The following is a 15,712-nucleotide window of genomic DNA, read 5'->3' on the forward strand; positions in this document are numbered from 1 at the left end:
TGAGGGATATATTAACCACGTTACATTGGCAGGAAAGCATTGATCCCATATTGAAAATTTGCCGATACAAATTCACGTGACATGCGCACACACACAGAGCTCAACCTTGGTACCTATCTCGTCAGTGTTCAGATGAGATATCCAGTTCACACAGCCGTTGTCTGTTCAATCTTTAGTGTTGCAACATTGTGTGTGTGTGTGTGTGTGTATTGCCTGTCCATCTCTGAAGCACACACAGTCCTCAGAGAAAAAAAAAAAAGAAGCCCCCCCTCCAGCCAGCAGCCTGTTGCTGAGATCTGCAGTTAGTAAAGAGGACAAGTCTATGTACAAGACGTCCACACAAGGGCTTGGTTAGCTCTACAAAGGAACAAAGGAATCAAGTTTGGTTATTTATGCAGGGAAAATCAGAACTTTATTGTATTGTCCCTCTCCTAAAAGTCAGGACATTTCTCTCGCTTACTCTTCTCTTTAACCTAGCTGCACAGGAAACAAATATACACTTTTCATAACATTTTCCATGCCAATCAAAGTACAAAAGTGAGAAAACCCAGGTGTATTGGACTAAACAGAAGGTTCTTTAAAAAAGATCTTCCTTCCAAATCCCAGCGGCGTGAAAAATGAAGTTCTAAGAAAAGGTCAGCAGTTATACCTTCAGGCTGTTTGTGGCTGTCAGTGTCTCGACAGTAGAACATTTGCATCTCTGCCTATTCAAGTCCCACGCACAAGCCCTCTTCAGTGCGATGTGAATCGGTCTGTGGATGTAATTAGTGTTTGTCATTTGAACAATGGTATTTGCAGTCAGTGAATGCCAGGACAATGGAGATGTCAGTTAAGTTTGAAGAGTCATGTTGTCAGGAGACTCAGACTGAGAAACACTCTTGTAAACAAATGCCATTTCTCAGTGTCCTCGGTTTCTTCCTCAGGCCATGACGAACTGAATAGTTTTCCACATAATTGTCATAATCCCCTTTGTTATTGGATGAGAAGAGTTCTGTATAAGTAAGATGCTATGGAAAGTGGGAGACCTTATGTTTTAACATATTGCATCAAAATTAAAAACTGCCATATTTGATGTCAAAGTTACATGATCATGTGTATTATAATTATTATACAACTAGGCTTAAATATGCATTAATTGTTTTGTTTTTTTCTGTTTTTTGGGCGACTCAGGGGATGCCCTTCAAGCTGTAAGCACAACATTGACACATGGAGCTCATCTGAGCTTTTACTGTCATGTTGCTGCTGTAAACAGGTTGATGAGAGCAGTGAAATAAATCAAAAGTGTAAAGGGCCATGACATCTGTGTGCTGCTGGAGTGTCATTTTTGAAAGACTATATTTATTAGAAGTCAATTCTACAGATAATACAAAATGGGATTAAAATGCAGTGCTCCTTAGGTACCCCACTTAAGTGCACATCCCACTACGTCTGCAGACATGTTTTCATGTATTTGAAGATTAGGCTAATATTGAATCTCTTTTTTTACTGCACATTGTTGTATGGCTTTTGTCATACTTGCTATGTGGTTCTGCTTTGTGTTACCGTCAAGCAGCAATGGTCAGATTTACAAGAAAATGGTCCTTTTCTTTTCTGTCTTTCTCCCAATTACTTTCAAGTCAGCCTGTCTGTCTTCCTCTCCCTTTGTAACTTTCTCAAATACAGAGAGAGAGAAATGTGATCAAAGTCTTTGCCTTAACAGGTACTGTTTCTTTGTGCTCTCTCAGATGTATGGAAGAAATATTTCTACTATTATGCCATTTGCAGCATGAAGCCTCCAAGAGACGGATGATGAGATCCCAAAGCGTACAAAATGGAGGTGGTAATAATAGACATGTTTTTTTCTTTTCCGTAGATTGAAAAAGAAAGAATAAATTATACAAAAGAAATAAAAGCAAAAGAAATTCAAGAGAGAAAAAGTTATCTTTCACACTACTGTCTTTTTCATCTATGTTTATACATTGCGTGAATCATGTTCATTATTCTAACATCTTTACTTGGATTGCTGATAACAAAATATAGTATCACTGGTTTCTTCCAGTCCTGTAAAATAATGATGGCATCTGCAACATCTCTCACTCTTCACTTATTATTCCATTCTCCTTTCTTTAGTATTAAGAGCATGCTTTTCGCACTAATGATATATGGTTCCTGTCACATATACAGCCCCTTATTCACATGCTCAGAGTAAATATCTAACCTTATGCTGAATATGTAGATGTAAACATCTAACTGAGGTATCAACATTATCTCTTATTTGCTACACATCTGTCAATCTATAAAAAAGGGGTCTACTCTTCAGAGGGCATGTTGACACATAATGCAGCATCCAATTCTGACACAGATAAATAGGACATTTCTAACAAGGATATATATAATATTTATCGGTGTTTTGATTAGTGCAATTTGTGACATGTAGATGTCATTAGATCTAGATTATGTTCATTTTGTTCCCTTAAAATGTTGCTTGTGTATCAACAGTGTAAGCCTGCATTTTAATTTGAGTTAGTGTAGTGCGTACAATAGAGCTTAAAGCTGAGCCCCCTGGATATGCCAAGCATCCTTCTTTCCTCTAAAAATCAAACATATACACAGTCAGGTCATAAATATTTGGACATTGACACAATTTTCATAATTTTGCCTCTGTACACCACCACAATGGATTTGAAATGAAACAATCAAGACTTTTAGCTTGAATTTGAGGGTATTTACATCCAAATCAGGCGAATGGTGGCGGGATTACCAAAAAGTAATTGGACAAAGTAACATGGTCTTCCAGGTCTTTTGGTGTTGCTGAGCTCACCAGTGCGTTCTTTCTTTTTAAGAACGTACCAAACAGTTGATTTGGCCACACCTAATGTTTGATGAAACTGAAGGGAAACTGCCCAAAGAACAAGCAGGAAGTGAACACAGCTGCAGTAGAGGCCTAGCAGAGCATCACCGGGGACCAAACCCAGCGTCTGGTGGTGTCTATGGGTTCCAGACTTCAAGCTGTCATTGACTGTAAAGGACTTGCAACCAAATATTAAAAGTGACTTATGTGATTTATGATTATGTTACTTTGTCCAATTACTTTTGGTCCCTTAAAAAGGGGATATCACGTATACAATGTGTTGTAATTCCTATACCATTCAGTCTGCACTAAAAGCACATATTAATTGTTTAATTTCAAGTCCATTGTGGTGGTGTACAGAGCCAAAATTATGTCAATGTCCAAAAATGTATGGACCTGACTGTAGGTCTAGCTAACAAGGGACAGCTGTTACAATGTGTTTAAATCATGTGTCCTAATGAATCCATAGCCTCTTGGCCCAGATATCGTTACTTACCTTGATTTCATTCACAGTTTGATTCTCAGTATGTTTACTGGAGATATTCTTCTCTGACTCAAAAAGGCCTGATGGATTCTGTTTTGCTCTACTCTGCCTGGTAAAATAGCTCCATTGAACCTCTCTACTATAAAGATCCCTAAGGATCCGTACAATGCCAGGATTCAGGTACTTCACACAAAACCTGTTTTTCTGTGAATAATGGAATAGTGGAGCATACAGTGTTAAACTTTAATTCTCTCTAATATCCAACAGGGGGCGACACTACTGTTTACAAAAAGAAGTTGCATAGAAGTCAATGAGAAAATGAACCGACTTCTCACTTGATTTATTACCTTTGACAGGTTTATAGTTTTAATGCTAGTTCCAAGTCTCTTCAATACAGCATGATGATGGGTATGCTTTAGGGCATGACTACTTTGTGTTTGACAGGTTGCTGCCAAGGTGTTGTCCGTGTTTTCATCTTAGAGCTCCAACACTTTCACAGTGTGTTTTTAGTTCATGAAAGTTAATTGTAACCTTTTGGTTACCTAAAAATGTTTTGTTCAGCGTTTGTTGCTGAAAACAGGGTTGATTAGACATCTAAAGGTGAACAAAAACGGTCCTGGGTTGGAAAACCAAAACAATTAGCTGAAAGACTCTAAAACGCTTTGAAGAGCTCACGGGAACTGTATAAACGGCTGATCCTTTCACAAGACACAGGACTATTGTTAGTGTAACATTTTGATTAGAGCAGCTAATTGGTGAGTGGACTGGATTTTGAAAAACATAAACTAATATCAACATCCTTATCATGGATAACATCATGAAGACTTGCTTGCAAATAATGAAAAATATTTATTGAAGCTTCTACTGCGTGTTTATTTGCAGACACTGTTAGCTCTGTGTGCTTTTGTTGGTTTGTGAACAGCAGAGGCTTCAATTAATATTTCATATGTTTATATTCCAGCTTTTTTCTTGATCTCTTTAAAATATATATTTTTTATTGTTTCTATCATTAATATGCATGACTGTTAGCTTCCGATAAAGCCAACACATTACTTGCAGGTATGCATATGTAATATATTGTGCATGAGCAAAATAAAATAAAAAGCAGGGAGAAAATGATTTTAAAAAATGAGTAAAGATGTGTGAAGTCTTGTTTGTATTACATTTTAGAGAGTCCTTGTACACACAAATATGCACAACAGTCCCTGGGGCCTGACAAAACAAATAAACAGCAGGGGCTCAATTTGTATGAATACACTTTTAAATACTGTATATTGATTTTTTTATTCACACAGAAAAATATGTTTTCCAATAAACTTTAGAGAGTGAGTGCATGTTTGATGCAAGATTAAATGATGATAAGTGCATCCTTGGCGTTTTCATTATACCTCAGTTTAAGGCTATATTTAAAAAGCAGTGTTTAAAACCCCAATGCCTTCCATCACTATATTTCCATTGTAGCTTGTACCCTGCGTAATATGCCTTGGACTAGAATTGGTAATTTTTCAAAATCTATATCCAATTATCAAGATCACTCAACCTGTTACTGTATGTGTCTCTTCAAATGGAGACAACTTGGTTGCTTTTATATTTAGTGTCATACAATAGCACACAATATTGAGTCACTCCCATTTCAATACTGTCTTGGAAGTATATTGCCTAAATGTGTGAATAGGTGACAAAATAGTTTTTAGTATTATGACTCTTTCCTTTGACAACCGACTGAAAGAGAAAGAGAGGACTGAACAGAAGATTCCAATTCTCCTATTTTACACGTATTTAATGCCAAAGGCAAAATAGTTTTTCTATAGTGCTTTTACTTTCACTTTTACCTTTTATTATGTGCAGGCCTCCATTAACAATCCCTTACCTTTCCCATGGCATTTTGAATGAATTGAACTTCCCCCAAGATGCAAGAAAAGATACATGTGTATTAAGCCTTCAATTTCCAAATTGCAATGTCTCTTTCACTCAAATCTCAGTGGGGGTTAGAGGTGTTACTTGGAAAAAGACAACAACATAAAGACCTTCATTACTGGCCCTCTCTCTGGGTGTGTGTGTGTGTGTGTGTGTGTGTGTGTGTGTGTGTGTGTGTGTGTGTGTGTGTGTGTGTGTGTGTGTGTGTACTTCTCTTCTTTTAAACACCTTTTATTTGTGTTGGAATGCAATGTGTTCATCACAAATAAAGCTTTCACAAGGCAGGACTTAGAAAAAAGCATCTTAAAGTCACACAAATGTAATTGTACCAACCTAGCATGTGCAAGAAGGCACAAACCTATAAAACTATTTGAATTGACAGACATGCTAACGTTGGTTGGCATCTGTCGAGTGACAGTTTACACCGTCAACAAATGGCAGATACTCTTATCTGAGTGAAGTAACATGCCGCTCATTATTCATGATTAAAACAACAAAGCCATCAGATCAGAGAAGGATAGACATTTGGCATCCATCAAGTCATGCAGAGACAAGCTGGGCCATACTAAAGGGCATTTTAGAAATAACTAGCTGCAAGTGATGCTCTGGAACAGACTTCCATTGACACGCCACTTGTCAATGTCCACTCGCAATCATAAACTGAGACAAAATATGTTTCTCTGGACATGAACAGCATGAACGTAGATCAAAAAGCATAATTTCCAGCATTAGACAGCTGTTTTTAGAAAGAAAAGCTTTGAAAATCAGTGTCCTCTTTCTGCCCAGCATCAAATGGCACACAAAATGAGAAAGTAGCTGGTAAACATAGTGGATCCTTTAGCAGCTAAAGGGACACAGATTATCCTCAGGAATTAGTGGAGACCAAAACAAAACTATTTTTGAATTTATATCCGTCAGTTGGGAAGAAACATAACTCCAAATATATTCTAAGGTTGCTCTATAATAAGTGGATGTATGCATAAGTCACTGTTTGCTAACACATTCAGAAAATCAACTTTATATGGTAATATTTATGTCAATGTTGCCAAGTAGCCAATTAATCAACTAATGCAGATTCAAGTAATGTCATTTAATCTGATTTACACTAACATTGTTGTACAGTGCAACCCATAATGTGTCAAGGAGTGCAGGTTCATTTTAATTTCTGTGGCACAAAAGCAATCAGGATTCTTAGGCTGAGAGGAGGATTTATACTGCATACAGAGTATATACCATTGTAAACGGTGGTATTATAACTTTAATGGTCTTGCGGGCCCATTCCAGGGTCGTAAACATCAACAGTAAATTATATTAACAGTAGACTCAGATTTGTTTATTGCGACGAGCTCCGACCTCATTGAAATACAAAGACCTTGATGAGATTAAAGGCATCATAGTGTGAAATAGAGAGATATTTCAGTTTGACAACTGGGTATAATATAGCCCGGAGTGTTGGGATGCTGGAAGAGAGTGACAGGTAAAATGACTGCTGGATGATTAATTCTTCCTCGCAAAGATCCAGATCTCCCTCAAGTGTCACTGGAAAGGAGTTTTTATGACAGCAGTGGATGACTTTTAATTGCTTAATGTTCATCTCCGTTTCAGTCATTACAAGGCAACAGATTAAAAGATCAAATAAATATATGGAAATGCTCATCAAAGTTCTGGATGTGGGTGATAAGGGAGGGCAGCTTTTAATATCTGGAGGACAGCACGGAAAGTCATCAAGACATTTATGCACATATATTATGGTACAATAGCTGCAATTCTGTTGAAAGATGTAGTGTCACGCAGACTAGGGTAACTATATATATATATATATATATATATATATATACATATAATTATGTGTATTTTCTCTTTCATGTAAAAATGTTCTGTCTCTAAACAAATTAGACACAGATAGTGATTGCAATGAATGTTTTATATATTAGCCAATGACCTATTATGGACATTGAGCTTTACAGTATTCAGCTTTAGGCTCCATTTTTAATTGAAACAAAAGATAGTTCTCTTATTAATTTAAGAACAATTGTGTAATTTGATTTAATTCCAATGAAAAGTAGGATTAGAAGGATGGATGCATAAAATGTTGGACAAACTAACTGAACTTGTTCCCCACTTCCCTTCCTGTTTAAGGTGTGATGACGGCTGGAGGCTAATTCTGAACACTGCCTTGCATCTTAGCCTGGTTGTCATGTCTATCACCATAACGCCCCTTAAATGACGATAAGGCTTTAATTACGGACCTTGTTCATTAACACTTTCTGCTCCACATGCTAGGCCGTCAGCTTCATGCAGTATTTTAGGATATGTCAAACTGTGTGTGCGTGCGTGTCTGTGTTCTGTCACACTCTTTTTATTGCTGTGATCCACGTGGCATGTCTATCATATCTCTCCTTTCTCTATTTAAAGGTATTTTATTCATTTGAATTTTGTATGTTCTTTTTCATTTATTTTGTTGTTGTTGCGTTAATGGACTTTTATACAACACAACACGCAAATTTTGTCTTTATTTAAAAGGAAAAACTATGAACATATGAACTTGCATGCCTCCAGTGTTTTCTTTAACCTGCTGTCTCTGCTTATAAATAACCTGAATTTAAGAGTCAATTGGATTACATTAGACTCAATATTAATTGAGAAGTCAATAGACTGTGGTTGATTTTTCTGAAAGGCACATTCATCTGTTTAAATTTCCATGTTTCTCTGCAGACATCCTGTAATGTGTTTGTATATGGAAAATATTAGAACTTTACTTAAAAATAATTGTGGCTATTAAGTTGCTAATTACTGATTTCACAAGGTGATGTTCCTCACTAAATGTTATCTATATATTGTAATTGGCTTGCACCAGATACCACAAAGCCTTAACTCCTATTTTGATTCAACATCCCTGTGTCTGAATGTATGAAAACAAAGTTAATGTCTGTACCCTTTCCTGTATATGTTAGAAATAGGCAACACAACATACCATGCTCATATCTGGCATTGATATACATTGATTTGAAATACCTGCACTGAACATTACTTAACCATAAAAAGCAAAGAAAAGCTTGCAGCATTACACTAGTTCACGTGTTGGAGCTTGGAGTAACTAAGAGTGATGTTTTATTTTGTTTGATAGAGCTTGTCTGACAACAATGACACAAAGAGATGAGAGCCATACGCAACTGAACGGAGCTGAGTTTGGCCGCTACTATACAGTATATTATTCAAGTTTATTCTCCGCGCGGAGGACATCTGGACAATCAAGCTCAGAGGCTTAGCAAAATGACTGTACCAAGTGTTTGCTCTTCTGTGGGTTTGAATCTGGTAAGTGCGCAATTTTGGAAGTCATTCACTCTCTACTCTGTACTAAAGTAGAAAAGCCATGAAAGAGGTTTCCTTGTTCAATGGTGTTTTCCGCAGCAATACTCTTGTTGATGAACTGATCCCTGGCTGTCAGTTTATAGCAAATAAAAATTGTTTTGCTGCTGATACATTAGGTCACAACTGTCAAACTAACATTGCAAGAAAAGTGCTTTGAGCCGTTGGTGGGAAAACAGTGTTGTCAGATAGCTATGTTGCCATAGTGCTGTACCAGTCCTCCAAAATGTATTTAATTATCTTTTGTATCAATACAATACAGCAACATGTAACTGTCACTTTCTGGGAAATGTGCGAAATATGAATAAATCTTGACAGGAAATGTATTGCCTTGTCTGTAAGACTTGGCATACAGCCACAGCAGGTGGTACGCAAATTGAGATATTATAATCATATTGTAATATTTATCAAATCAAATCAAATTTATTTATATAGCCCAATATCACAAATTGTACATTTGTCTCAGTGTGCTTTACAAACTGTACAGGTTACGACACCCTCTGTCCTTAGACCCTCGCATCGCACAAGGAAAAACTTCCTAAAAGAATCCCCATAATTAAAGGGGGAAAATGGAAGAAACCTCAGGGAGAGCAACTGAGGAGGGATCCCTCTCCCAGGACGGACAGACGTGCAATAGATGTCGTGTGTACAGGATAAACAACATAGTACAAATACAACATTTGACAGAAATGATGTTGTGTTGAAAAAGAGAAAGTATGGATGAATCCAGGAAAATGTCAAAAAGGTGTCCCCGTGTCCAGCAGGACCAGGGCAGCAGGGGCAGCAGGGGCAGCAGGCGCAGCCACGATTACTGATCCTGACGTAAACATTATCAGTGGCAACCTGCCACATGAGAGACACAGAAACTCCGGGGATGATACCCCGGATGATGAGTTAGTAACATATATTTACATAAATGCATACAGATAGAGAGGGAGAAGAAGAGAGGGGAGGGAGGGGAGGAGAGAGGAAGAGAAGGAGGAGAGCAGGGAGGTGTCCCCCGGCAGTCTAAGCCTATAGCAGCATAACTAGGGGCTGATCCAAGGCAAACCTGAGCCAGCCCTAACTATAAGCTTTATCAAAAAGGAAAGTCTTTAGCCTGCTCTTAAATGTGGAGAGTGTGTCTGCCTCCCGACTACAAACTGGAAGCTGGTTCCATTGGAGAGGAGCTTGATAGCTGAAGGCTCTGGCTCCCATTGTGCTCTTAGAGACTCTAGGAACTACAAGTAACCCTGCAGTCTGGGAGCGCAATGCTCTAGTTGGTTTATAAGGTACTATGAGATCTTTAAGATATTCTGGAGCCTGACCATTAATTGCTTTGTAAGTGTTAGGTCTCGGCCTGTTCGTTAGATGTTTTGTGTTGTGTTTGTACTTCCTGTTTAATTTTGTTAATTACCTGTTCTCTGTTGTTTCTACTTCCTACCCCCAGGTATTCCCAATATGTTCGTTAGTGTCCTCACCTGTGTCTCGTTCCCTCTCACTTCTTGGTGTGTATATAGAGTCTGTTTTGTTTGTCTCTCGTTGCCAGTTCGTCTTCGTACTTCGATGTCAAGAGTTCCAGCATTAGTACCGTCTTCCTGTTTCCTGTTTCCCAAGCGTTTGATTCCGTGACTCAATTCTGCCCTTGCCTGATCTTTGTCTGCTGTGCTGTTACGCTGAGTATCTGCCCGTGTACCAAACCCGTTTCCGTGACCTGACTCTGCTCCTGGATTACCCCTTGATACTTTGTATGATCAACTGTCTATGCGTGTACCATAGCAACTGCAAAGTTTTCAGTAAAGACTATTTCCATTCAACATTTATCTGCCTCTCTCGTGCAATTGAGTCCCACATCCCTTCTGTCTTGATCGTACCGTTAGTAAGTCAGGAGAAGGATTTTGAATTCAATTCTGTATTTTACCGGGAGCCAGTGCAGAGCAGCTAAGCAGGAGTAATATGATCCCGTTTCCTTGTTCTTGTCAATACACGTGCCGCTGCATTTTGGATCAACTGAAGAGTCTTAAGCAACTTTTTGGGACGATGATAACTGATAACAATGAGTTGCAGTGATCCAGTCTTGAAGTAACAAATGTATAGACTAGTTTTTCTGCATCATTTTGAGATGGAATGTGTCTTATTTTTGCAATGCAGATGAAAGAAGGCAGTCCTTGAGATTTGTTTTATGTGGGAGTTAAAAGACAGATCCTAGATTCCTTACAGTGGTGCTGGAGGCCAAATTAATGCCATCCAGAGTTTCTATGTCATTAGAAAATGCGTTTCGGAGGTGTTTAGGGCCAAGTATAATAACTTTTTTTTATCTGTGTTTAACATCAAGAGGTTGAGAGACATCCAAGTTTTTATGTCCTTAAGGCATGCTTGAAGTTTAGCCAATTGATTGGTTTCGTCTGGTTTACTTGATAGATATAATTGGGTATCATCCGCATGACAATGAAGGTTTATGTAGTGGTTCCTTATAATATTGCCCAAAGGAAGCATATATAAGATGAATAGAATCGGTCCAAGTACAGATGCGTGATATCTAAATATCACACATTTAAAGCTGCTCTAACCAATGTATATTAACAATGGATAAAATGACTACGTGTAATGTGAGAGAAACTCACGGAGAACTACCTGACTCTGCAGCTCCCCTCAGCTCTGCGGAGCGCCTTAGCATCTTTAAGCTCATTGTTTTTTTTGGACCACATTAATGTTTTGGTTCACTCTTAGCTCTCATTGACCTCTTTTCCAACCATTACTGGCAACTTCCATCAAATACCTCAATAAACCTTCTGTATGCATCTAGCTAGCTGGTGAACATAACATTTGGCAGGTAAAGACTCAATTTGTTTTAGGTTTTATCAGGTGTTGGTAGAGACCAAGAACAGAAAAGAGAGTGAATATTGGACTTAGATTTGCAAGGTGCCCAAAAACAAGATGGGCTACCATAAATAAATGCTAATGTTGCGCCCTACCTGCTGCATGTGTTAATGGGAAACTGTTTGGTAACACGCTTACTATTATGATGAAATGTCAATCAAGTGTTTACAGCTTGTTGCACTTCCCCCGAGTGGCCAAAAATAACTCTGTGCTGGTTTTGATACAACAGTAGTTATGAAGATTAGGGTTTGGGGCATTACATAAATGAGAATTCTCACAAGTAGAGGTATATGTGTATGTGAAGAGCAACATAGGCAGAGAGAATATGGATATGCTTATATGGGTATGTGTGTGCACTGCGCACCATGTGTGTGGAAAAATGGAAATGGAGGGTTTCGTCACAAATGTTCAAGGTGCAATTTAGACTCTGCATTTAATCCTGGATTCAAAGGACCAGTAATTAAATAACTGACCACTAATAATTATATTGTTATTTAACCAATCATGCGTAAAAAGATAAATGGTGTAAATACATTAATCTATTTAATTTCTACCCCTATGAGAATACAGTTCTCAGTTAGACACACTGACAACTAATAATGAGGGGTTAAAATGATATACTGTAGTGACTAAAAATAGCCAAGTCTATTTTAAGGTCTAGGTTATGAGATTTGGAGACAACCAGAAGAAGATAATTAGATAAGGCTCTGTAGTGTATAAGATAGTTGGCTATGTTGTGGAATACAAATGAGATACACCAAATAGATGGAATTCAATTATTATGACAACCGGTGAAATGATACGAAATCCGTTTTTCTCTTCAATATAGGTACACCATTTTATGGAATTTCTTCTTGTATAAGTTGTGGAAACTGATACAGAGGATGGGGTAGCAAAAGCAAAATCTGCTTTATCTTACATTATAGTGTAACATGTGCTTGCTCAGGAATTTTTAATACATGATGCAACACCAGTTCAATGGTTCTCACTTGCGTAGGCCAGCCAATCACTGCCTTTTGTTTTGGGGCATGAACGCTCTCTGTCAGACAGTTCTGGAAAAACGTCTGCCAAAGTCCGGTTTTATGCATCCTAATGCGCATTCACTTTTCTTTAAGTTTTCAATAGTTTCGGTGCATTATATGCAAAAGTACTTTAAACACTTCTATCAGTAGGGACACGGCTAAAGTTATTAAGCTGAGTAACTGAATTTGGCAGATTTTTGACATGTGTGCTTGGTTAGTTAATTACAGTACAACTGGTTTAAGTGCTGAAGCTATGTATATTCGTCACAGCATTATTGCTCTGTCCATAGGCTACACTCTTTCATGAGCAAAAAAACAAGTAGACCAAATAAGATTTCACAATTACAAGTCTTCGTAGCTTTCTTCACAATATCAGAATCAGAATCAGAAATCCTTTATTTGTCCCACAACGGGGAAATGTATGTTGTTACAGCATTAATATAAGTACAGTCATTGGAAAACAAATGTGTAGGAGTGAATATTTTCACATGACAGTGGTAATTGCAAAAGTTATAAAAAGAGAATATTGCACAAGGCATTGATAATTGCACAATGTTGGAATAGTCTGTTCTTGGTGTGGTGGTCTACCAGGGGCTGTGGTGATTGTACAGTGTGACCGCTGCAGGAAGAAAGGACCTACGGTATCTCTCCGTGAGACACCGCAGGAGAAGCAACCTGTTGCTGAAGGAGCTGCACAGTGCGGACAAAGTGTCCTGGAGGGGGTGGGACATGTTGTCCAATAGAGATGACAGCTTGGCTGTCATTCTCCTGTCTCCCACCACCTCCAGTGTCCAGAGGCCTCCCCAGGACAGAGCTGGCCTTCTGAACCAGTCTGTTCAGTCTCTTCCTGTCAGCAGCCGAGATGCTGCTGCCCCAGCAGACCACTCCATAAAAAATAACAGATGCCACCACAGAGTTAAAGAAGGTCTTAAGGAGTGCCCCTTGCACTCCAAAAGACCTCAGTCTCCTCAGCAGATAAAGCTCTGTCCCTTCTTGAACAGAGCAGCAGAGTTATCTGACTAGTCCAGTTTATTGTTCAGGTGAACGCCCAGGTACTTTTAAGATTTTACAATCTCAATGTCCGTACCCAGGACGTTCACTGGTGTTGGGGGGGAATGATGGCGCCTGCTGAAGTCCACCACCAGCTCCCTGGTCTTCCCTGCGTTGAGCAGGAGGTGGTTCCTCTGGCACCAGAGGGCAAAGTCCTGTGTCAGCTCTCTGTACTCTTTGTCATCCCCATCAGAGATGAGGCCGACAATAGCAGAGTCGTCAGAGAACTTCTGCAGGTGACACTTTGCTTTGTTGTGGGTGAAGTCTGCAGTGTAGAGGGTGAAGAGAAACGGTTCCAGAACCGTTCCTTGGGGGGGCGATGGCAGGGTCGTTCACCGGTGATAAGACCAATGGAGGTTGCAGCACAGAGAATGAGCTGGGGGAGGGGCGCCTGACTGATCAAATCTATTGAAGAAAATGTTCAAGTCATTCACCCACTTTAGGTCCCCCTTGGGCTGAGAGTCTGGCTCCTCGTACCCAGAGATGGTTTTCAAGCCTCTCCAGACACCGCTAACATTCCTCTGCTGCAGCTGCTCCTCCATCTTCTTCCTGTAGGTGTTCTTTCCCTCCCTGATAAATATCACAATGTGAATTTTTGTTATTCAAACATGTAAATAGTTTTTTAGAAAACTCTGGTCCCATTCTTTAAGTGTTTCAATTGACTTAATAATAATAATAATAATAATAATAATAATAATAATAATAATAATAATAATATTAAAAACTGTTCCCCAGAGACCGCAACATGGGGAATACTGTGTGAATGAGATATACTGTGAATCTCAAGTGTTGTTTATTAATGACAATTTCCACTGGTAAGCTCATATGATGGGAAGGCACTTTGGCTGAACTCATGAGCTGTTTCTGTAAACTTTAATTCACCTTGAGCCTCAATGTTGGATTCTAAATATATGCATCTGTTCAAATCTTAAAATGAATTCAAGCATCAGGAGATTCTTAAAATTCTTGGAAACCTATCCTTCTCTCATGCTGCATGGCATCAAAGAGATGCATTGATAAAAACCAAAAGACGAAAGAGTAAAAAAACAACTTATATAATAAGTGCTTGGTTGATTGCAAAAGCATGCAGTAAATGCTAGAACGCTGCTTAGCTGGCACAGAAAGCACTAGGCTAACTGACATAGCTTCAGGTGGTCTGTCTCCTTTCTTGACAAAAGCAGATTCTCACTTACAGACAGACTTTGTTTGTGAAATGTTTTACAGTGTCTTACAGTGTGAGCAAATGTACCCAAAAATACCTACAAACGACATACCCAAAGTCAATTAGAAGCTGCTCTTCAACCATTTGCACCATATGCATGGTTTTGATCTCATTACACAGATAACTCTCTTATTGTTCTTGCATATATTGCAATAGTGAATAACGAGCTGTTAATCGAACGCTCAGTGTCCGCCCTACGTGTGGGAAGCCGGCGTTCGGCAATGCAGCCAGGGAGTAAAGGTTTTACCGTGTATAAACAAAATATCTCACACATCCATAAGCTGATTTCAAAGATTGCAACAGCTGTTCATGGGCTTTTATGGACGTGACGATGTTGGTGATCGATGTCTTTTTACCGGAAGCGATCGTTTGGACCTTTGGCAATGACACAGGAGTGTTTTTTTTGCATTATTACTAAATTACAGGATTATTATGAGGCTTCATAGGTGAGTTGGCTCAAAGTTATGATTTAGATTTTTGAGTTTAATTGCTATTTTGAGGCGCTAATTGTACATGCTGTTGTGATTGTGATCTCAAAATCTAAATAGATGAGATTCTAAGCTTTCTAAAAAGATGTGGCATGGGTACCACATCCAGCATGGTGGACTGTACACAACACAAAACACAACACAAAACTCTTGCTCGGCCCGCCGGCGGGCCGTCCACAGCTAAGAGGTTTTTTAAGTCTCCCAGGGGAACCAAATTTAGCCTAATCGACAGGCATTTTTGACAGATAGCACAAGACTTGCGTTTGAATCAGCAGTTAAAAAAAAGTCCCTGCTATGCCCAAATGAATGAATTTATTTTCCTTGTGAAGGGGTTGAGTATAAAATAACACTTTAAAGAAAGAAATAATATGCAAATGGTTTTGAAAATCGAAATAATTTCTAACGCAGTTCTTACTGCTCTAGTTTTGGAAAATACAGATTTGAATAACATTGCAATCACCTCAAGAATGT

This window comes from Cottoperca gobio, chromosome 16 (genome assembly GCF_900634415.1).
Source record: "Cottoperca gobio chromosome 16, fCotGob3.1, whole genome shotgun sequence".
NCBI lineage: Eukaryota > Metazoa > Chordata > Actinopteri > Perciformes > Bovichtidae > Cottoperca > Cottoperca gobio.